This window comes from Podarcis muralis, chromosome 18 (genome assembly GCF_964188315.1).
Source record: "Podarcis muralis chromosome 18, rPodMur119.hap1.1, whole genome shotgun sequence".
NCBI classification, from domain to species: Eukaryota; Metazoa; Chordata; class Lepidosauria; order Squamata; family Lacertidae; genus Podarcis; species Podarcis muralis.
The window spans coordinates 2273068-2295812 of NC_135672.1; the positions used below are offsets into that span (position 1 = coordinate 2273068).

Below are 22745 nucleotides of genomic sequence, written 5' to 3' on the forward strand. Positions count from 1 at the left end.
CCTCCTCCTCCTACTCAGGTTCCTCCCATTCAGGTCCTCCTCCTCCTACTCAGGTTCCTCCCATTCAGGTCCTCCTCCTCCAACTCAGGTTCCTCCCATTCAGGTCCTCCTCCTCCAACTCAGGTTCCTCCCATTCAGGTCCTCCTCCTCCAACTCAGGTTCCTCCCATTCAGGTCCTCCTCCTCCAACTCAGGTTCCTCCCATTCAGGTCCTCCTCCTCCAACTGAGGTTCCTCCCATTCAGGTCCTCCTCCTCCTACTCAGGTTCCTCCCATTCAGGTCCTCCTCCTCCAACTCAGGTTCCTCCCATTCAGTCCTCCTCCTCCAACTCAGGTTCCTCCCATTCAGTCCTCCTCCTCCTACTCAGGTTCCTCCCATTCAGGTCCTCCTCCTCCAACTCAGGTTCCTCCCATTCAGGTCCTCCTCCTCCAACTCAGGTTCCTCCCATTCAGGTCCTCCTCCTCCAACTCAGGTTCCACCCATTCAGGTCCTCCTCCTCCAACTCAGGTTCCTCCCATTCAGGTCCTCCTCCTCCTACTCAGGTTCCTCCCATTCAGGTCCTCCTCCTCCAACTCAGGTTCCTCCCATTCAGGCCCCCATTTATAGAGCAAAACCAAGATCAGATCGGCAAGTAAAAATAATTGACAGAACAGCCACTGATGAAGCGTTTAGATTCATTAGCTAAGATTGCATCCTACTTAGACTTTCATCTCTCCAGACGAGTGGAAAGCTTACTAAACACTTATTCTTATAGCAGTTCAACCTGTAGCAATCCAATGAAGGCTCCTATATAAATTTAATAATTAAGGTCCCAAGAAAGCTGACTGGGTTATTTATGTATGCAACCACAGCAGCTAGAACTTTATTTGCACAGAAGTGGAAAGAGGGAGGATTGGCTTATGAAACTGGGGGAATCTGCTGAAATGGTGAAATTACCTGCTAAACTAAGAGGACATGAGGATGAATCTTTTCAGGAAGAATGGAGACCATTGATATCTTATTTGTCAAACTATCATCCATACATGAAGTCAAAGGCAGGATTTGAAATATAAGCAGCGGATGACTGAAATACGACATTGGGGCTTTGATAATAAAAACATGTTTTTTAAAACATCTGATAAAAAGAAGTAATAAAAACAAACATAGAGAATGGGGGGTGGGGAGTCAAGAAGAAATTGTGTGGGGTTTTTTGTTTTAAACTGTATGCGAAGACAAGTGATTGGAATATCTGTGGAGACTTAATAATATATATTTTTTTAATGTAGTAAAGAAAGCATTCACCCAGATTCTTAGTAAGTTGAGGTAATTTGATTCTGTTTTATTATTTTAACTTTTGGAAGGCCTCCTCCTCCAACTCAGTTTCCTCCCATTCAGGTCCTCCTCCTCCAACTCAGGTTCCTCCCATTCAGGTCCTCCTCCTCCAACTCAGGTTCCTCCCATTCAGGTCCTCCTCCTCCAACTCAGGTTCCTCCCATTCAGGTCCTCCTCCTCCAACTCAGGTTCCTCCCATTCAGGTCCTCCTCCTCCTACTCAGGTTCCTCCCATTCAGGTCCTCCTCCTCCTCCTCCTACTCAGGTTCCTCCCATTCAGGTCCTCCTCCTCCAACTCAGGTTCCTCCCATTCAGGTCCTCCTCCTCCTACTCAGGTTCCTCCCATTCAGGTCCTCCTCCTCCAACTCAGGTTCCTCCCATTCAGGTCCTCCTCCTCCAACTCAGGTTCCTCCCATTCAGGTCCTCCTCCTCCTACTCAGGTTCCTCCCATTCAGGTCCTCCTCCTCCTACTCAGGTTCCTCCCATTCAGGTCCTCCTCCTCCTCCTCCTACTCAGGTTCCTCCCATTCAGGTCCTCCTCCTCCTCCTCCTCCTCCTCCTCAGGTTCCTCCCATTCAGGCCCCATTTATAGAGCAAAACCAAGATCAGATGGGAAGTGAAAATAATTGGCAGAACAGCCACTAATGAAGCATTTAGAATAGGTTAATTAGCCAAGATTGCACCCTACTTAAACTTTCAACACTTCAAATTGGTGGAAAGCTTACTAAGTTCTCAGTCTTATAGCAATTAAACCTGTAGAATTCCAATGAAGGGTGCAATATAAAATTAATTAGTAAAGGTCCTAAGAAAGCTGACTAGTTTATGTATGTATGCAACCACAGCAGCTAGAACTTTATATGCACAGAAATGGAAAGAGTTCCCCACCAAGGAGGAATGGCTTATGAAACTGGGGGAATATGCTGAAATGGTGAAATTACCTGCTAAAATTACCATCCAAAATGACCATCCAAAATGATGGATTGTTTAAGGAAGAATGGAGATCAGGGATATATTATCTGTCAAACCATCATCCATACATGAAGTCAAAGGCAGAGGATTATTGAAATACGACATCGGGGCTTACATAATAAAAGCATATATATTTTAAAACATCTGATAAAAAGGAGTAATAAAAACAAACATCGAGAAAGGAGAGGTGGGGAGTCAAGAAGAAATTATGTATTTATTTTTACCAGTTGTATAAGAAGAAAGGTGTTTTGGAATATCTATGGAGACTTTATTAAATTTATTGTTATAAAAAATATATTTTCGTTAAGGATCCACCCAGATTCTTAGGAAGTTGAGGTAATTTGAGTCTGTTTTATTATTTTAACTTTTTGTATGTTCTGAAGTAAGTTTGTAAACTTTTTATGATTGTTACATAAAGCGCTTTGGGAGTTATTGGCCTAACCCTGTGGTACGTGGATTTTATGCAAGAGATGAAATGAGTAAGTAAGAAAGAAGTAAATATTAATAAATAAATGGATAAAGAATAATAAAACTGCTAGAATGCTAGCCTGGTGCCACGGGCTTGGCGCCTCAATGTGCCTGCTCTTTCTTACATATATTGCCCCCACCTCACTGAACCACCCTTAAAACCAATGCTAACTATCCCAGAGTATTCTGTAGGGGACCTGGGTGTGGGGGATAACCAGTGAGCTGGAGTCTCAAGCAGATGTTTTTCAAATAACAATAAAGATTTATTTTAAAACAAGGTAGTATAATACAAGTGGAGAAACTTAGGTTACTTCAATAATAATACGCTAGTTCAATTCATTTTCACAGGTTTCAGCTTGCTAGTTTGGTCCTTTCTAAGGCGGTACTTTCCTTCAGTTAAAGATAAAGGGACCCCTAACAGTTATGTCCAGTCGCGGACGACTCTGGGGTTGCGGCGCTCATCTCGCTTGGCCGAGGGAACCAGCATTTGTCCGCAGATCATGTGGCCAGCATGTCTGGGTCATGTGGCCAGCATGACTAAGCTGCTTCTGGCGAACCAGAGCAGCGCACGGAAACGCCGTTTACCTTCCCACCGGAGTGGTACCTATTTATCTACTTGCACTCTGATGTTCTTTCAAACTGCTAGGTTGGCAGGAGCAGGGACCGAGCAGCGGGAGCTCACCCCGTCGTGGGGATTCGAACCACCGACCTGGGCAAGCCCTAGGCTCTGTGGTTTAGACCACAGCACCACCCGCGTCCCTCTTTTCCTTCAGTTACCCACCCCTTTAACAAATCCAGCTCCTGAGGGACTTTCAGTAACAGTCTTAAGGGTTCACCACACGCACCCTTCCTTCACTGGGTTTTGGAAGTCTCTTCTTTCCTCAGAAGAGTCTCTCCCCTCCAGACGAGTTTGAGACCTAAGTAGATCTCAGCTCCTACTTCTGTCTCAGCCTCAGTCTCCCAGCAAGATCTGGTCCTATTACTCCCGCAGGACACTACACTCAGACACTACACTCAGTCCTTCACTGTACAGTGGAGTGGACCTTTTCTCCAGAACCAACTCTGCCTCCTCAACCCTCGTTGTATTTCAACCTCACTCCTATCCTATCTCCCTACCTAACTCCCAACCTCCTTCCTCAACCAGCTCAACTCAACCAACCACACCACCCTCAACAGCCCAACTCCCTGTCTCACTCCAACGTCTCTCTTTTTAAACTCTCCCTCCTGGAACTTCAGCCAATCAGAGGCTGCCGTTCTTTCACCATTTCCTGGCAGGAGATAAAAGTAAAAAAGAAATACTTATGGAACCAACTTTTCCGTCACACCTGGCTTCTGCACATGCAATTGTTTACAAGTAGAGAAGTTTCTGCTCAAAGTCAAGGAGCAAGTTGGCTCCATGTGCAACAGAAGCTCTCCTTCCGCAGAACATGTCGAAGGGGAAGGGAGAGTCAAAAGTTCAGAGCAACCTTTCTCCCCTCCACCAACCCCAGAGAGCTTCCCTCTGTTGGAGAAGCCTTTCAAAGATGGGGTGGAAATTCACTTGAAATGGCTTCAAAGCCACCAAGGTGCTACTTCCCTTCCAGGGGAGAACCAGAAGAGAGCGGCAGGAATCAAGCAGCCCAGACCCACCCAAAGTGGCCAGACGGTGGGCTTGAGAAAACCCTCCCCATCGCAGGCTCCACCAGTCTCTGTTTCTAGCAGCCTCCAGGAAACAAGATCCCACCACCATGTATCCCGTTCACAGTACTGAGGATGGCATTTCTCAGCATTCTTCATTTATTCATTTTTATTTATTCATATTTATTCCTTTATTTATTGATGTACTGAATCTATATACCGCTCTCTCCCTGGAGGTCTCAGGGCGGTTCACAGAACAAAATCAAAATATAAAACCACAACATATATAATCAAAATAAAAACAACACCCCAATAATGTCCCCCCCGAACCCCCACATTTTAAAAGGGCTTAGGATGCCCGGGATTCAAGGCTGGGACTCCTTCATCTGGCTGTTGTCCATCCCTGACCTTCCCACCTCTTCTTAAAAACCTCCAATGAATCATAGAATGGGAGACTTGGAAAGGGACCCCAAGGTCCTCTAGTCCAACCCTCTGCAATGCTAAATCATCCCTAACAGATGGCCATCCAAACTCTGCTTCAAAACCTCCAAGGAAGGAGAGTCCATGGTCAGATCCAGCTCCTTCTTTGGTCCTTGGGAGCAAAGTTCAGGCCAAACTTCCAACTCCCAAACACACCCCTTGACTTCTGTGCACCATGTTTTTCTCCAGCTCTGCACCTGCTGCTTGAGCCATTCAAGACTCCAGAAAGTTTTTGTGATGAAACTTATTCCACTTGGAATAATAAAAATTATAGTCTTCTCATCTTCTGAAAGCTCAGGAGATATTTCTGTAGATTGCATGAGCCTCGGAAAGCAACATGACAATATTAATTGCACTGTGTCTGGGGGGGAAAAGTTGGTGCAGAGAATATTTCCTGTGATGGAGACAGACCGAGTGAAGATGCAGAGCTGGAGAAAGAGGGAGGTGCCTGCCTTGTGCTTCCAAGCTCTGAAGGTAGAGTTGAAAGCCACCCAGATTGGGAAAGCCCACCCAGTCTGGCCTTGCAAGAGTCTTTGGGTTCTTCTGCTTTGCCTCCTTGGCAGGTAAGAGGAGGAGGAGGCAGAGCCAGAATGAGATCCCTGCTCCTTCTGTTGCTGCTTCTGCTGCTCATGGTGTCCTTTGGAGTCTGCAAGAACCACAAGGCGAAATGCCCCTTGAATCTGGTCAGGGATCAAACGGATGCTCGCAATTACTACCGGCCTGGACACTTTTTCATCAGTGGGATCATCTCTCCAAAACGCTTTGTTGAGGAAACGCCATACAACTTTTCTCAGACACCCTTCGCCAGGACTGAAGTGTATGCACTTATATGCAGATGGTTTCATGGTCCTCCACTCCTTATAATGGTTCCTGTTTATCAAGGAAATAGCCCCTTTCTCAGGGCTGGGGAGCCAAGGGCTGGTGTTGCAGGACTACCCTGCCCTGACCATTGGGCTTGCTGTTGGAGGAGCTGGGAGCTGGGGAGGGGTGTCTAGTAAAAGATTCTAGTAAAGGGAGGTGTGCTCATTCGTGTAGTTTCTGATCCAGAATATGGACAAAATTATAATTTTACCACACAGTCAAACCTGCAAGCCACCAGGCCCCATATGTAAGTAAAAGGGGACTGAGGTATTTGGTGCTTCTCTTCTGTCAATAAAATGGTCTCTTACCTACCTATAGTCTAGCCCCTTGGAAGAAGCCAAAGACCACTGCAAGAAAAGCAGCCTTTGCAGCAACTTCCCAGTATATCACAATTTTTGAGGGCCCCCTTCATTTCTTACTCATAAAACCACAGTAGAATAGAATCATAGAGTGGTAGAGATGGAAGGGACCCGGAGGAATCTCACCTGAAGCATCCATGACACATGGTCACCTTCGGAGGGAGTCCGTTCCACTGTTGAACAGCTCTGTGTGCTTCAAAGGTGCTGTAATGGAGCAGAGATTTCCAAATTCTTCCTCTATGCTAGACAGGAAAAGATTTGATGTCAATGCAGAAGGATGGAAAAACAAAGAAACAAACAAATATTAATCTTTGTGGATCATATAATGTCCCCACCCCCATTCATACGAATGCCAGTTGCACTCTGTTTAAAGGGTTCATTTATTGCAGGGAGGCAGCTAGGTTCTACTGGCACATGTTGTCTTTCCTGTTCACCATTCAAGAGATCAACCAGGATCTCAGGCTCTTACCCAACATCACCCTGGGCTACAACATCTATGAGAACTATTTTGATGCAAGGATGACTTCGGACGCCATGCTAGAGCTGCTTGCAGGCAGTGGATGCAATATTCCCAATTATCACTGTGGAGAACAGAATCAGCTGCTGGCTGTTCTTGAAAGAAGCAACACTTTCATCTCAAGAGTGATTTCAGCCTTGTCAGGCATCTACAAAATCCCACAGGTAAGTAGTGGGAGAGCATGGAAGCACAGAGAATTCCAACTGTGTAAAATTCTATTTTCTCTTGGGAGGGGTCAAGTGAGGATATTTTTCAAAATGGGAAAATCCTGAGCTATGGATTCAACATCCCTTTTTCAAAACTGAGCCTTTACCAACTTGGCACCTCCAGATGTTTCCGACTAAAACTCCCATCAGCCTCAGCCAGCAGAGATTTAGATATCAGGCAATTCAGATGATTAAATACCCATTATGCTGAAAGTAAAATAAATTGCTGATCTTTGCTTTGCTTGCTAGATCAGTTATGGCTTCACTTCCCAGGTTCTCGAAGGTAAAACCCTGTTCCCTTTTGTCTACCGGATGAGTCCCAAAGAGGAAAGTCAGTACCAGGGGATTGTTGAATTGCTCCTGCATTTTGGATGGACGTGGATTGGCCTCTTCACTCCAGACAATGACAGTGGAGAAAGATTTGTGAGCGCTGTGAAACCTCTGCTGCTCAGCAAAGGGATCTGCATTGCTTTATCAAAAAGAGTACCAGAAAATGATCTAAATCAATTTATCAGGCCTGGGGAACCTTTTTTCCTATGGAGACAAGTTGGGGTATTTGTTTCCTATATAACCAATTCACAGACTATCGTAATCCTCATGGCAATACACTTTATCTATGAGAAGGAAATAGGGGCAAAAGTCTGGATCACAACATCTTTGCTAGAAATCAGAAATGGCTTTTACATCCCTCCAAATTTATTCCAGCACCTCCATGGTTCTCTGTCCTTTGCAATTCAGACCGGAATAAGGAGCAGCAAAGGTGACAAATTGCAGTTCAATCTTAGGGATTATTTCAATCAAGCATTTCAGTGTTCATATTCAAAGCATTTGTTGTCCGTGAAAGGCAGGATAAGATGCAAAGAGGAGGAGAAACTGGAGCCATTATCCCAAGGGGTGCATGAGAGAGCCCTGTCTCTAGACAGCTATGGCACTTACATCCATGTTCAAGCTGTGGCTCAGGCCTTGCATGCTTCGCTTTCCTCGAGATCCCAGAGGAGGCTGATGGTGGAGGAAGGAGAGCAATGGGGACCCCAAAGGCTACAGCCGTGGCAGGTATTTCCTTCCCCTTTTTGCAAACTGCACTCCACACAGATGCTGATCTTGACTGGGGATAGACCTGCAACATATCATAATTACTATTAGTATTAGTAATAGTAGCAGACCGCCCAACATTTCTCTGATGAAAATAGGGACATACCATCTGTCCCTATACAGATACTGTTGATACCTAGGGCTTTTTTACTGGGGGGTCGGGACTCACTCAAACTCAGTTCTGGCACCTCTCAGGCGGGTACCATTGCCATTCTCAGAGGGAGGTGTTCATGGTGATTTCCGGCACCCTTTTTGCTAGAAATATATCACTGTTTATACCCCACACATCTTTTTGGCTTGCCTCAGCACTCTGGGCAGCTCCCAAAATAAAGAAATTCATACTAAAATATAAAACATATTAAAATTCCCGATACAGAATTGGACGGCTTGTGGGTTGGATAACTCCACATCTGCCAACTTTTCTCCAATGAAGAAAAGGAAAAGTGGGGAATTTCGGGATCAAATGAAAAACTGACTCTAATCCAGGGACATCCCTGGAAAATTGGGGCACTTGCAGGGTCTGTAGTAATAAAAATGGCTGAATAGGAATTCCAGTCTACATGAGATACACCCAGGCCCCAAATCATAAGAGATTGAAGTGAGTAGGACTGAGATATCCATCTTGGCTTCCAGGTTTCTCAGTGCTGGTGCTTTCCCCTGTCATTCCAGCTTCACCCTTTCTTGAGAGAAATCCAGTGTTTGAATACTTCCAGAGGCAGGCTGTGCTTGGATGAGAACTGGGAGCTGCCAGCAGACTTTGATATTGTGAACTGGGTGATCTCTCCCAATAAGTCTTGTGTCGTTATTGGGAATATAAGGAGAGAGACGTCTGCTAGCATAAAGTTCACCATTAACCCAGAAGCCATTGAGTGGCCCAAGAAATTCAACAAGGTAGGGGGAATCACAGAGAGGGGAGGCTAGGAGATCCTGAATATGCTTTTCCTTGAACAACTGCTGCAAAATGACTATATCAGGTTGACCAATGATGTATTGACCGTCCAATAACAGCTGCAACGGCCACTCCTTCTTTCCACAGCAGCTGAGATAGGTGGGAAATTTGGGATGCTCACAGAAAGCATAGAGCCCAGAGGTCCTCAGAGAAGACACCATTCACAGTTGTTGGTGAAAGATGATAATTTAAAAAAACAACAACCCTATTGTAATATAAGGTTAACGTTAAGAAATGGCATGTAAACTAGAAATAACTAGGGAAATAGATCAGCGACAAGAGGAAACCTTGCATCCCTCAAGAACAGAGTGAGGGAAACCAATATTTGGAAAAGTCATATTAAATTTATCTAAATTAGTGGTTGAGAGATTATCAGAATCCTGAAAATTGGGGAAATCACATTTCAGACTCCATTGCTATCTTCTTTGAAGATTTTTTAAGCAGGGAAGCAGGTAAACGGAGAAGAGGAATCAGAGTTCTGTGGCGCAAACCTCAGTTGTCCTGAACGAAGAACAAGATATTCTGGTCACCCCAATGGTCAGTGGGGGGTTGAAAGGACCCTGATGAGGGGTCAAAGGCTGCAGTCCAGAGATCAGTTTCAATTCACCCTATGAGTGAATTACATACCCACAAATACTCCTAACTGTTCCTCTTTGTTGCACCTTCTTGTCTTTCTGGTTAGGCCGTACCTCGTTCCAGGTGTACAGAAAGATGTCGACCTGGATATGCCAAGGTGGTTCTGGAAGGAAAGCCCGTTTGCTGCTATGCTTGTGCTCGGTGTGCGGAAGGGACCTTCTCCGCCCAGGAAGGTGGGTGACTCCAAGGGGAAGGTATTTGTCAGGGAACTGCCATCGGAGCCAGAGCGAGAGGGAGGGCTCCAGAGGGATTCTGGAGAGCGTCCCGGGAGGGAGAGAAGCAGCCCATCTTCTGGGGAAGGAAATCAGCGTAGCACCAGTGGAGAAGGGGGGCAGATTGGGGAATCGGCGAGGTGGCTCCATGACTCCTCGCCAGAGACCTGCAGGGAGAGCATGGGTCCTCCGCTGCCAACACCCTCCCTGCGCAGAAGGCTTCCGCGCAGGGAGAGTAGGCGGAGACTAGGTGTCAAAGAGCTTCTTTGCTGGAAGAAGTTCAAGAAACGCCCACTGACGGATTCTGCCAGCGATTGAGACAGCCACAGGTGAGTGGCTCTCCGGACAGAAAGGGTTCACTCAGACAACTCAGCAAGGTGTGGCGCCGATTTATGCACGAGCAACCCCTAGAACCATTACAGTATTCCGAGAGAGAGTAAACACTGGGCAGTAATCCAGTCTCACACACTTTTTGTGAGAATTCTGCAGATATTGGGGCTCCTTCCTCAACTTCTTTAGGATTAATCAACTTTATTACATCCAGGAAGTGAGTTGATAGGAATGACCATGAGGAAGACATCTCTGGGGTTGAAAGTGGGCAGCTGTGAGAGGAATGCCCATAAAGCATTCCTTTTTTATTTTTCATACCAAGTCACCCCAAAAAGGAAATCATGTTGACATTTATAAAGAGTAATGGACAGGTGATGCAAACCAGCAAATTTTTAATAGCAAAAGCACAATAAAAAATGAACAATACTTCATATGAAAATTATTACAATATAATCAATGGACTGTTTTGATCTCACTACTATGAACATTGCATGGAAGCAACAGAAAACTGCATTTCAAATGTCAAGTTAAAGAGCTGTTTCTTCAGGATTAGGCAGGATCCAAACAATGCAGTTAACAGAAGTGGAGTGCTCATTGCTACTCAGTTTATCCTACCTCACAATTTTTGCTTTACCTCATTTAGCATTCTTATTTCCTGAGGTCCACCACAGAGTTTTTCAAAACGTAGCAGAGCACAGATCCTTAGGGATGTAACTGATGCTGCAGCCACTCTTTTTCCACTTCCTCAGATGCAGAACATTGCACCAAATGTTCAGAAGATCAGTATCCAAACAAGGACAGAAATCAATGTGCCCCCAAGATTATCATCTTCCTGGCTTATGAAGAATATTTGGGAATGGTGTTAGCTTCCATTGCCCTCTTCTTGTCCTTAACAGCAGGCATTGTGTTGGGAATCTTCATTAAATACAAGGACACTCCCATAGTCAAAGCCAACAACCGGGACCTCTCCTACATCCTCCTCGTCTCCCTCCTGCTTTCCTTTTTGTCCTCCTTCCTCTTCATCGGGCGCCCAAGGAAAGAGACCTGCCTTCTCCGACAAACGGCCTTCAGCATCATCTTCTCAGCTGCTGTTTCTTCTGTCTTGGCAAAGACCATCACGGTGGTGCTGGCCTTTCTGGCCACAAAGCCCGGGAACAGGGTGAGGAGATGGCTGGGCAAGAGTCTGGCCAACTCCATTGTCATCTCCTGTTCTGGGGGGCAAGTTCTCATCTGCACCATCTGGCTGGGCTCTTCTCCCCCATTCCCAGAGCCCGACATGCTCTCCCAGGTGGAAGAGATCATCCTGCAATGCAACGAAGGGTCTGTGGCCATGTTTTACGTTGCCCTCGGCTACATGGGCTTCTTGGCTGCCACCTGCTTCACGGTGGCTTTCCTAGCCAGGAAGCTGCCTGGCTCCTTCAACGAAGCCAAGCTGATCACCTTCAGCATGCTGGTCTTCTGCAGCGTTTGGGTCTCTTTTGTGCCCACCTACCTGAGCACCAAGGGCAAGTACATGGTGGCCGTGCAGATCTTCTCTATGGTGGCCTCCAGTGCTGGGCTTCTGGGCTGCATCTTCCTTCCCAAGTGCTACATGATTGTGCTGAGGCCTGATCTGAACACAAAGGAGCACCTGACAACCAGAAATTAAGGGAACACCTGATTCTAAAAATAGTCCATGTTCCTGTTGCCTAGAAGTGCATAAAGGAAACACAGCTACTCCTCCATGTTGCTCCTTCTCCATCTCTGAAAGAGATTGTGTTCCTTCTTAGCCCAGGTTTTAGGAAGTCCTGTTGACATGAACCGTAAGATGGGAGGAAATGTTTTGCTACCTTGCTTTGCCAAGGACTACAATGAGTCCTGATCTACTGCCCTTAGTTTGTAAAGTTTTATCATTTAATCATTTTTTGCTTTCAGAAGTTATATTTATCTGACAACCAGATAGGCTGGAGGGAGAGAGGAGTTAGGTCTTTGAGTGTGATTCCTTTGTCCTAACTACCTATTAACCATATCAATTCTGATATTCCACAATACTGTTTGGTTATGCCAGTTCTATGTATTCAATTTTCTATGCTCCATTTCCCGCATTTATGCGCTATCATTCATAAGCTCACTTCACATCATTTTGTTCTCCTAAGCTTTGTATATCAATAAACTGAGAAATTCATTTAAGTTCTCTTCTGTGGTTCGTTGGTTTAATTTCTGTATTGTGTAAGCTCTGCTCCCTGTTCCAGAGAATAGCAACGGACCTTAGCCAAGCCTTGACTGGGATCCAGTGAACTTTATTGCATTGACCAGGGTTAGGAATAGGGTTAGGGGCGGGCGAGGCAGGCGGGAAGAGAGGGGAGCGGGAACTCCGGCGCTCATGGGAGTGGCAGGCTGCCTATGCCAATCTGGGCGAGTCATTGTGAAAGGAGGTGGGGAGAGTAGAGCTGGGGAAGGCAATGGGTCACAAAAGGCAGCAGTGGAAAGCGGGGAGAGGTGGGGCGGGGTTTAGTGGAGAGTGGTCACGCCCACTAGGCTGGGCAAGGCAAAGCTGGGAGGAGCCTCTGGCTTGACTTATTTCATTATTATTACTAATATTAATTAGTAATGAAATATTAATTTGGGGGAATGTATTATAATATCATATAATTAATATAATATAATATAATTATATTATTATACAGGGTGATTCATAATAAAATATACAGTTTCAACACCCTATAAAAAAGAATATAATATATTTCATGTTACCTGTGACAGAATTGTAGGGGAATGTTTAAAGTATTTTAGAAACAGTCAGAGATGTTCTATGTGTGCACCCTTTGTCACACGACACACATCACAATCGAAAATGCCGTTGCACAACAAACTCCATTTTGCTGAATTCAAGAACCCAAAACGCCTTCTCCACTGCAGACGCCGCCATTTCGCCTGACTAGTCACGTGACACGCGCACTCTCACCTCCATCACTTCCCTCAGTCGCGGAAGACAAACTGTATCAGTACATCTACCTCACGGTTCGCAGCTGTTTTCCGTGTCGGCGCCTGTCTTACAGGATCTGGAAAATGTATATTTCATTATGAATCACCCTGTATTATATTATTTCGGTGTCCAATCACAGCATTACTATAGGATTTTTCATTTCAATCAATCAAATCTTTATTACGGTAGTAGACCAGCATCAGTAGGGTGGGGTACAGTCATTTCCAAACTGTAAAACGTAAAGCTAAAAAGTATTAAAACACAAAGTATACATAAAAGTCTAAAAGAAGCGAAAAGAGGGGTTTCGGAGCATTAAACAGATGTGGAAGAGCATAAAAGGTTCGTATATAAAAGACTCTGGCCCTCCATTTCCAGGGCACTCTGAGATGAGTGTTCATTCAATCTAGTGTCACAACAACCACCATTTCTTTCTACCCCACCATCTGGCTTGGTTTCCCCAGCCACTCAGGGCGGCTCCCAATAGAATATGAAAAACACGATAAATACATCCAACATTGCAAACTTCCCTGAACAGGGCTACCTTCAGGTGTCTTCTAAAAGTCAGGTAGTCGTTTCTTTCCTTGACATCGGCTGGGAGGGCGCCACCACCAAGAAGGCCCTCTGCCTGGTTCCCTCTTTGTGGCGCAGGTCATCATCCGATGAATTGGGAGCGTCATTTATTTCTGTGTTCATAATTAAAGAAAACGTGCATTTTAAAAGTATTGCACCTTGATTGTAATATTAAGAATGCACTTAAAATTACTACGCACAACAATGAATAAGTGATTGAAATGCACACAGAGCTAATTAGTATAAATATGTGTGAACAATGTTCTTAAAAACATTTGTTAACCAAGTCTAATATTACTATCTTGTTGTGATTATTGTTACTTTTATTGCTACTAATCCCAGTGGCTTACAAGACTGAGCTCCATTCTGCCTTGGTCAGACGCCAGCTGGAATACTGTGTCCAGTTCTGGGCACCACAATTTAAGAAGGATGTTGACCAATGGGAAGAAACCCCTCACCCCCCAGAGAGATGCTGGCTCAAAGAGCCCCCTGAGCTTAGACTACGAAGCCTCTGAGGGCGTGCAGAGTGCAAATCCCCCAGGGGCCCCTCTCTCTCCCGGGCCCACCTGGGGGCCTTCCCCCTGCCAGCCTCTCCGGCCTCTGAGGGCGTGCAGAGTGCAGATCCCCCCAGGGGCCCCTCTCTCTCCTGGGCTCACCTGGGGGCCCTGCCCCTGCCAGCCTCTCCGGCCTCTGAGGGCGTGCAGAGTGCAAATCCCCCGAGGGCCCCTCTCTCTCCCGGGCTCACCTGGGGGCCTTCCCCCTGCCAGCCTCTCCGGCCTCTGAGGGCGTGCAGAGTGCAAATCCCCCCAGGGGCCCCCCTCTCTCCCAGGCTCTCCAGCCTCTGAGGGCGTGCAGAGTGCAAATCCCCCCAGGGGCCCCTCTCTCTCCCGGGCTCACCTGGGGGTCCGTGCCCTGCCAGCCTCTCCAGCCTCTGAGGGCGTGCAGAGTGCAAATCCCCCCAGGGGCCCCTCTCTCTCCCAGGCTCACCTGGGGGCCCTGCCCCTGCCAGCCTCTCCGGCCTCTGAGGGCGTGCAGAGTGCAAATCCCCCCAGGGGCCCCTCTCTCTCCTGGGCTCACCTGGGGGCCCTCCCCCTGCCAGCCTCTCCGGCCTCTGAAGGCGTGCAGAGTGCGAATCCCCCCAGGGGCCCCTCTCCCTCCCGGGCTCACCTGGGGGCCCTGCCCCTGCCAGCCTCTCCGGCCTCTGAGGGCGTGCAGAGTGCAAATCCCCCGAGGGCCCCTCTCTCTCCCGGGCTCACCTGGGGGCCCTGCCCCTGCCAGCCTCTCCGGCCTCTGAGGGCGTGCAGAGTGCAAATCCCCCCAGGGGCCCCTCTCTCTCCTGGGGGTCCTGCCCCTGCCAGCCTCTCCGGCCTCTGAGGGCGTGCAGAGTGCAGATCCCCCCAGGGGCCCCTCTCCCTCCCGGGCTCACCTGGGGGCCCTGCCCCTGCCAGCCTCTCCGGCCTCTGAGGGCGTGCAGAGTGCAAATCCCCCCAGGGGCCCTTCTCTCTCCCGGGCTCACCTGGGGGCCCGGCCCCTGCCAGCCTCTCCGGCCTCTGAGGGTGTGCAGAGTGCAAATCCCCCCAGGGGCCCCTCTCTCTCCCGGGCTCACCTGGGGGCCCTGCCCCTGCCAGCCTCTCCGGCCTCTGAGGGCGTGCAGAGTGCAAATCCCCCCAGGGGCCCCTCTCTCTCCTGGGCTCACCTGGGGGCCCTGCCCCTGCCAGCCTCTCCGGCCTCTGAGGGCGTGCAGAGTGCAAATCCCCCGAGGGCCCCTCTCTCTCCCGGGCTCACCTGGGGGCCTTCCCCCTGCCAGCCTCTCCGGCCTCTGAGGGCGTGCAGAGTGCAGATCCCCCCAGGGGCCCCTCTCTCTCCTGGGGGCCCTGTCCCTGCCAGCCTCTCCGGCCTCTGAGGGCGTGCAGAGTGCAAATCCCCCCAGGGGCCCCCCTCTCTCCCAGGCTCTCCAGCCTCTGAGGGCGTGCAGAGTGCAAATCCCCCCAGGGGCCCCTCTCTCTCCCGGGCTCACCTGGGGGCCCTGCCCCTGCCAGCCTCCCCGGCCTCTGAGGGCGTGCAGAGTGCAGATCCCACCCGGGGCCCCTCTCTCTCCCAGGCTCACCTGGGGGCCCTGCCCCTGCCAGCCTCCCCGGCCTCTGAGGGCGTGCAGAGTGCAGATCCCACCCGGGGCCCCTCTCTCTCCCGGGCTCACCTGGGGGTCCTGCCCCTGCCAGCCTCTCCGGCCTCTGAGGGCGTGCAGAGTGCAAATCCCCCCAGGGGCCCCTCTCTCTCCCAGGCTCACCTGGGGGCCCTGCCCCTGCCAGCCTCTCCGGCCTCTGAGGGCGTGCAGAGTGCAAATCCCCCCAGGGGCCCCTCTCTCTCCCAGGCTCACCTGGGGGCCCTGCCCCTGCCAGCCTCTCCGGCCTCTGAGGGCGTGCAGAGTGCGAATCCCCCCAGGGGCCCCTCTCTCTCCTGGGCTCACCTGGGGGCCCTCCCCCTGCCAGCCTCTCCGGCCTCTGAGGGCGTGCAGAGTGCGAATCCCCCCAGGGGCCCCTCTCCCTCCCGGGCTCACCTGGGGGCCCTGCCCCTGCCAGCCTCTCCGGCCTCTGAGGGCGTGCAGAGTGCAAATCCCCCGAGGGCCCCTCTCTCTCCCGGGCTCACCTGGGGGCCCTGCCCCTGCCAGCCTCTCCGGCCTCTGAGGGCGTGCAGAGTGCAAATCCCCCCAGGGGCCCCTCTCTCTCCTGGGGGCCCTGCCCCTGCCAGCCTCTCCGGCCTCTGAGGGCGTGCAGAGTGCAGATCCCCCCAGGGGCCCCTCTCCCTCCCGGGCTCACCTGGGGGCCCTGCCCCTGCCAGCCTCTCCGGCCTCTGAGGGCGTGCAGAGTGCAAATCCCCCCAGGGGCCCCTCTCTCTCCCGGGCTCACCTGGGGGCCCGGCCCCTGCCAGCCTCTCCGGCCTCTGAGGGTGTGCAGAGTGCAAATCCCCCCAGGGGCCCCTCTCTCTCCCGGGCTCACCTGGGGGCCCTCCCCCTGCCAGCCTCTCCGGCCTCTGAGGGCGTGCAGAGTGCAAATCCCCCCAGGGGCCCCCCTCTCTCCCAGGCTGACCTGGGGGCCCTGCCCCTGCCAGCCTCCCCGGCCTCTGAGGGCGTGCAGAGTGCAAATCCCCCCAGGGGCCCCCTCTCTCCCGGGCTCACCTGGGGGTCCGTGCCCTGCCAGCCTCTCCGGCCTCTGAGGGCGTGCAGAGTGCAGATCCCCCCAGGGGCCCCTCTCTCTCCTGGGCTCACCTGGGGGTCCTGCCCCTGCCAGCCTCCCCGGCCTCTGAGGGCGTGCAGAGTGCAAATCCCCCCAGGGGCCCCCTCTCTCCCGGGCTCACCTGGGGGTCCGTGCCCTGCCAGCCTCTCCGGCCTCTGAGGGCGTGCAGAGTGCAAATCCCCCCAGGGGCCCCTCTCTCTCCCGGGCTCACCTGGGGGCCCGTGCCCTGCCAGCCTCCCCGGCCTCTGAGGGCGTGCAGAGTGCAAATCCCCCCAGGGGCCCCTCTCTCTCCCGGGCTCACCTGGGGGCCCTGCCCCTGCCAGCCTCTCCGGCCTCTGAGGGCGTGCAGAGTGCAAATCCCTCCAGGGGCCCCTCTCTCTCCCGGGCTCAACTTGGGGGCCCTGCCCCTGCCAGCCTCCCCGGCCTCTGAGGGCGTGCAGAGTGCAGATCCCCCCAGGGGCCCCTCTCTCTCCTGGGGGCCCTGCCCCTGCCAGCCTCTCCGGCCTCTGAGGGCGTGCAGAGTGCAGATCCCCCCAGGGGCCCCTCTCTCTCCTGGGGGCCCTGCCCCTGCCAGCCTCTCCGGCCTCTGAGGGCGTGCAGAGTGCAGATCCCCCCAGGGGCCCCTCTCTCTCCTGGGGGCCCTGTCCCTGCCAGCCTCCCCGGCCTCTGAGGGCGTGCAGAGTGCAAATCCCCCAGGGGCCCCTCTCTCTCCTGGGCTCACATGAGGGCCCTGCCCCTGCCAGCCTCTCCGGCCCCTGAGGGCGTGCAGAGTGCAAATCCCCCCAGGGGCCCCTCTCTCTCCCGGGCCCACCTGGGGGCCCTGCCCCTGCCAGCCTCCCCGGCCTCTGAGGGCGTGCAGAGTGCAGATCCCCCCAGGGGCCCCTCTCTCTCCTGGGGGCCCTGCCCCTGCCAGCCTCTCCGGCCTCTGAGGGCGTGCAGAGTGCAGATCCCCCCAGGGGCCCCTCTCTCTCCCGGGCTCACCTGGGGGCCCTGCCCCTGCCAGCCTCTTCGGCCTCTGAGGGCGTGCAGAGTGCAAATCCCCCCAGGGGCCCCTCTCTCTCCCGGGCTCACCTGGGGGCCCTGCCCCTGCCAGCCTCTCCGGCCTCTGAGGGCGTGCAGAGTGCAAATCCCCCCAGGGGCCCCTCTCTCTCCCGGGATCACCTGGGGGCCCTGTCCCTGCCAGCCTCTCTGGTCTCTGAGGGCGTGCAGAGTGCAAATCCCCCCAGGGGCCCCTCTCTCTCCCGGGCTCACCTGGGGGCCCTGCCCCTGCCAGCCTCTCCGGCCTCTGAGGGCGTGCAGAGTGCAAATCCCCCCAGGGGCCCCTCTCTCCCGGGCTCACCTGGGGGCCCGTGCCCTGCCAGCCTCTCCGGCCCCTGAGGGCGTGCAGAGTGCGAATCCCCCCAGGGGCCCCTCTCTCTCCCGGGCTCACCTGGGGGCCCTGCCCCTGCCAGCCTCTCCGGCCTCTGAGGGCGTGCAGAGTGCAAATCCCCCCAGGGGCCCCTCTCCTCCCGGGCTCACCTGGGGGCCCTGCCCCTGCCAGCCTCTCCGGCCTCTGAGGGCGTGCAGAGTGCAAATCCCCCAGGGGCCCCTCTCCTCCCGGGCTCACCTGGGGGCCCTGCCCCTGCCAGCCTCTCCGGCCTCTGAGGGCGTGCAGAGTGCAAATCCCCCGAGGGGCCCCTCTCTCTCCCGGGCTCACCTGGGGGCCCGTGCCCTGCCAGCCTCTCCGGCCCCTGAGGGCGTGCAGAGTGCGAATCCCCCCAGGGGCCCCTCTCTCTCCCGGGCTCACCTGGGGGCCCTGCCCCTGCCAGCCTCTCCGGCCTCTGAGGGCGTGCAGAGTGCAGATCCCCCCAGGGGCCCCCCTCTCTCCCGGGCTCACCTGGAGGCCCTGCCCCTGCCAGCCTCTCTGGCCTCTGAGGGCGTGCAGAGTGCAAATCCCCCCAGGGGCCCCTCTCTCTCCTGGGGGCCCTGCCCCTGCCAGCCTCCCCGGCCTCTGAGGGCGTGCAGAGTGGAGATCCCCCCAGGGGCCCCTCTCTCTCCCGGGCTCACCTGGGGGCCCTGCCCCTGCCAGCCTCTCTGGCCTCTGAGGGCGTGCAGAGTGCGAATCCCCCCAGGGGCCCCTCTCTCTCCTGGGCTCACCTGGGGCCCCTCCCCCTGCCAGCCTCTCTGGCCTCTGAGGGCGTGCAGAGTGCAGATCCCCCCAGGGGCCCCTCTCTCTCCTGGGGGCCCTGCCCCTGCCAGCCTCTCCGGCCTCTGAGGGCGTGCAGAGTGCAGATCCCCCCAGGGGCCCCTCTCTCCCGGGCTCACCTGGGGGCCCTGCCCCTGCCAGCCTCTCCGGCCTCTGAGGGCGTGCAGAGTGCAAATCCCCCAGGGGCCCCTCTCCTCCCGGGCTCACCTGGGGGCCCTGCCCCTGCCAGCCTCTCCGGTCTCTGAGGGCGTGCAGAGTGCAGATCCCCCCAGGGGCCCCTCTCTCTCCTGGGGGCCCTGCCCCTGCCAGCCTCCCCGGCCTCTGAGGGCGTGCAGAGTGGAGATCCCCCCAGGGGCCCCTCTCTCTCCCGGGCTCACCTGGGGGCCCTGCCCCTGCCAGCCTCTCTGGCCTCTGAGGGCGTGCAGAGTGCGAATCCCCCCAGGGGCCCCTCTCTCTCCCTGGCTCACCTGGGGGCCCTGCCCCTGCCAGCCTCTCCGGCCTCTGAGGGCGTGCAGAGTGCAAATCCCCCCAGGGGCCCCTCTCTCTCCTGGGGGCCCTGCCCCTGCCAGCCTCTCCGGCCTCTGAGGGCGTGCAGAGTGCAAATCCCCCCAGGGGCCCCTCTCTCTCCCGGGCCCACCTGGGGGCCCTGCCCCTGCCAGCCTCCCCGGCCTCTGAGGGCGTGCAGAGTGCAGATCCCCCCAGGGGCCCCTCTCTCTCCCGGGCTCACCTGGGGGCCCTGCCCCTGCCAGCCTCTCCGGCCTCTGAGGGCGTGCAGAGTGCAGATCCCCCCAGGGGCCCCTGCCCCTGCCAGCCTCTCCGGCCTCTGAAGGCGTGCAGAGTGCAAATCCCCCCAGGGGCCCCTCTCTCTCCTTGGGGCCCTGCCCCTGCCAGCCTCTCTGGCCTCTGAGGGCGTGCAGAGTGCAAATCCCCCCAGGGGCCCCTCTCTCTCCCGGGCTCACCTGGGGGCCCTGCCCCTGCCAGCCTCCCCGGCCTCTGAGGGTGTGCAGAGTGCAGATCCCCCCAGGGGCCCCTCTCTCTCCCGGGCTCACCTGGGGGCCCTGCCCCTGCCAGCCTCTCCGGCCTCTGAGGGCGTGCAGAGTGCAGATCCCCCCAGGGGCCCCTATCTCACCTGGGGGCCCTGCCCCTGCCAGCCTCTCCGGCCTCTGAGGGCGTGCAGAGTGCAGCTGGTGTCCCTGGCGGAGGCAGAGGCAGGAGGGCCATGGAGCCAGGCTTTGAGATCCCCTCGGAGGGGAAGGGGCCACCTTCCAAAGGCCCTGCGACTCCCGCCAGCCTCTGCCAGCCTGGTCCACACTGGGAGGGGGGGCAGACTTCCCAGCATGCACTGCCAGCTCTGCCAGGCCAATGGTCGATTCCCAGCCTCAATAAATTTGAAATTTGCTGGTTTTTCCAGTGTATAACCAAATCAATCAATCTCAAGGTGTCTTTTGTTCGGTTTCACTATTTAGCTTTATGGATAAATTAACCTCTATTACGTTTCATTTCCCTCACGTCCTTCCTCCCAGCATGCTTTGCTGCCCCTTCTTCTCACAAACAAGGATCCTGTTTCCTGTAATTGAAATTTACCCTTTTTCCAGTGTATAACTCAATAAATAAGCCCCAAGATGTCTTCTGTTAGGCTTCACTTATTAGCTTTATTGATAAATTATCCTTCATTAGGTTTCATTTCATTTCCCTCACGTCCTTCTTCCCAGCATGCTTTGCTGCCCCTTCTTCTCACAAACAAGGATCCTGTTTCCTATAATTGAAATTTACCGTTTTTCCAGTGTATAACTAAATAAATAAGCCCCAAGATGTCTTCTGTTAGGCTTCACTTATTAGCTTTATTGATAAATTATCCTTTATTCGGTTTCATTTCATTTCCCTCACGTCCTTCCTCCCAGCATGCTTTGCTGCCCCTTCTTCTCACAAACAAGGATCCTGTTTCCTGTAATTGAAATTTACCCTTTTTCCAGTGTATAACTGAATGAATAAATCCCAAGATGTCTTCTGTTAGGCTTCACTCATTAGCTTTATTGATAAATTATCCTTTATTAGGTTTCATTTCATTTCCCTCACGTCCTTCTTCCCAGCATGCTTTGCTGCCCCTTCTTCTCACAAACAAGGATCCTGTTTCCTGTAATTGAAATTTACCCTTTTTCCAATGTATAACTAAATAAATAAGCCCCAAGGTGTCTTCTGTTAGGCTTCACTTATTAGCTTTATTGATAAATTATCCTTTATTAGGTTTCATTTCATTTCCCTTACGTCCTTCTTCCCAGCATGCTTTGCTGCCCCTTCTTCTCACAAACAAGGGTCCTGTTTCTTATCATTTTATTTTTCTCTTATTCTTCCATTTCAACTTGATGGAGGGGCAGAGCGATGGAGAAAGAGAGAAGGCTTTTCCTCACAGCCTTTCCCTCGCCCTTCCCAGGCTGCCCTGCGCAACCTTCCTCCTGGCCTGCTAATAAACTAATAACAACCAATTATTATACTCATAAACCCCCATAACCCAGGAAGTCGCGAAGAGACCTCGTCCTTTTCCTCATGCCCTGGGAGGCACCTAGAACGGCTTCCCCCTTTTCCCCACCTCCAGCGGCTCCTGCGCCCTGGACAACAGAGGCCAAAATGGCGCTGGCCACCCGCCAGTTGTTTTACCTGCAATTTAGAGCTCCCAAAATGCTTTAAATGCATGTTGTGGCTGTGATTTTTATAGTGCTTTTAATATTCTGTTGGGAGCCGCCCAGAGTGGCCTGGGAAACCATTATTATTATTATTATTATTATTATTATTATTATTATTATTATTATTATCTCACCGCCTTGATTGCAATGAAACCTAAAGCAGACCCATTGAAATGCAATTCTTAACTTCGTTTCGGGTTTACACCAACCATTCTTCGTTTCGCAGTTGAGACTGACCATTCACTTTCTTCTGATTGGTACCTGATTGATAAACTCACTCTTTAACGTCATCTGAATCTCTGTAACCCGACGTTAAGAAATGGCATGTAAACTAGAACTAACGAGGGGAATCCCATTTCAGACTCCATTGCCATTTTCTTTGAAGATTTATTCAGCAGGGAATCAGGTCAACGGAGAAGAGGAATCAGAGTTCTGTGGCGCAAAACTATGCCCTCGGCTCCCTGGGCTTCTGGGCTGCCACCTGCTTCACGGTGGCTTTCCTAGCCAGGAAGCTGCCCGGCTCCTTCAACGAAGCCAAGCTGATCACCTTCAGCATGCTGGTCTTCTGCAGCGTTTGGGTCTCTTTTGTGCCCACCTACCTGAGCACCAAGGGCAAGTACATGGTGGCCGTGCAGATCTTCTCTATGTTGGCCTCCAGTGCTGGGCTTCTGGGCTGCATCTTCCTTCCCAAGTGCTACATGATTGTGCTGAGGCCTGATCTGAACACAAAGGAGCACCTGACAACCAGAAATTAAGGGGACATCTGATTCTTAAAATATTCCATGTTCCCGATGCCCAGAAGTGCATAAAGGAAACACACTTGCTCATCCATGTTGCTCCTTCTCCATCTCTGAAAGAGATTGTGTTCCTTCTTAGCCCAGGTTTTGTGTAGTCCTGTTGACATGAACCGTAAGATGGGAGGAAATGTTTTGCTACCTTGCTTTGCCAAGGACTACAATGAGTCCTGGTCTACTGCCCTTAGTTTGTAAAGTTTTATCATTTAATCATTTTTTGCTCTGAGAAGTTATATTTATCTGACAACAAGATAGGCTGGAGGGAGAGAGGAGTTAGGTCTTTGAGTGTGATTCCTTTGTCCTAACTACCCAT

The 22745-nt window shown here is 52.6% G+C and overlaps 1 long non-coding RNA gene across 1 annotated transcript; it reads right to left on the reverse strand.

Moving 5' to 3' along the window:
* Positions 1 to 6188: 6188 nt before the first annotated feature.
* LOC114589916 (uncharacterized) lies at positions 6189 to 20388 on the reverse strand. The gene is made up of 4 exons (XR_013391228.1): positions 20087 to 20388; positions 13511 to 13652; positions 12949 to 13045; positions 6189 to 6304 (listed from the first exon to the last, which is right to left on the reverse strand). It is a non-coding gene; the product is annotated as an uncharacterized LOC114589916 (long non-coding RNA).
* Between the last annotated feature and the right edge of the window lie 2357 nt (positions 20389 to 22745).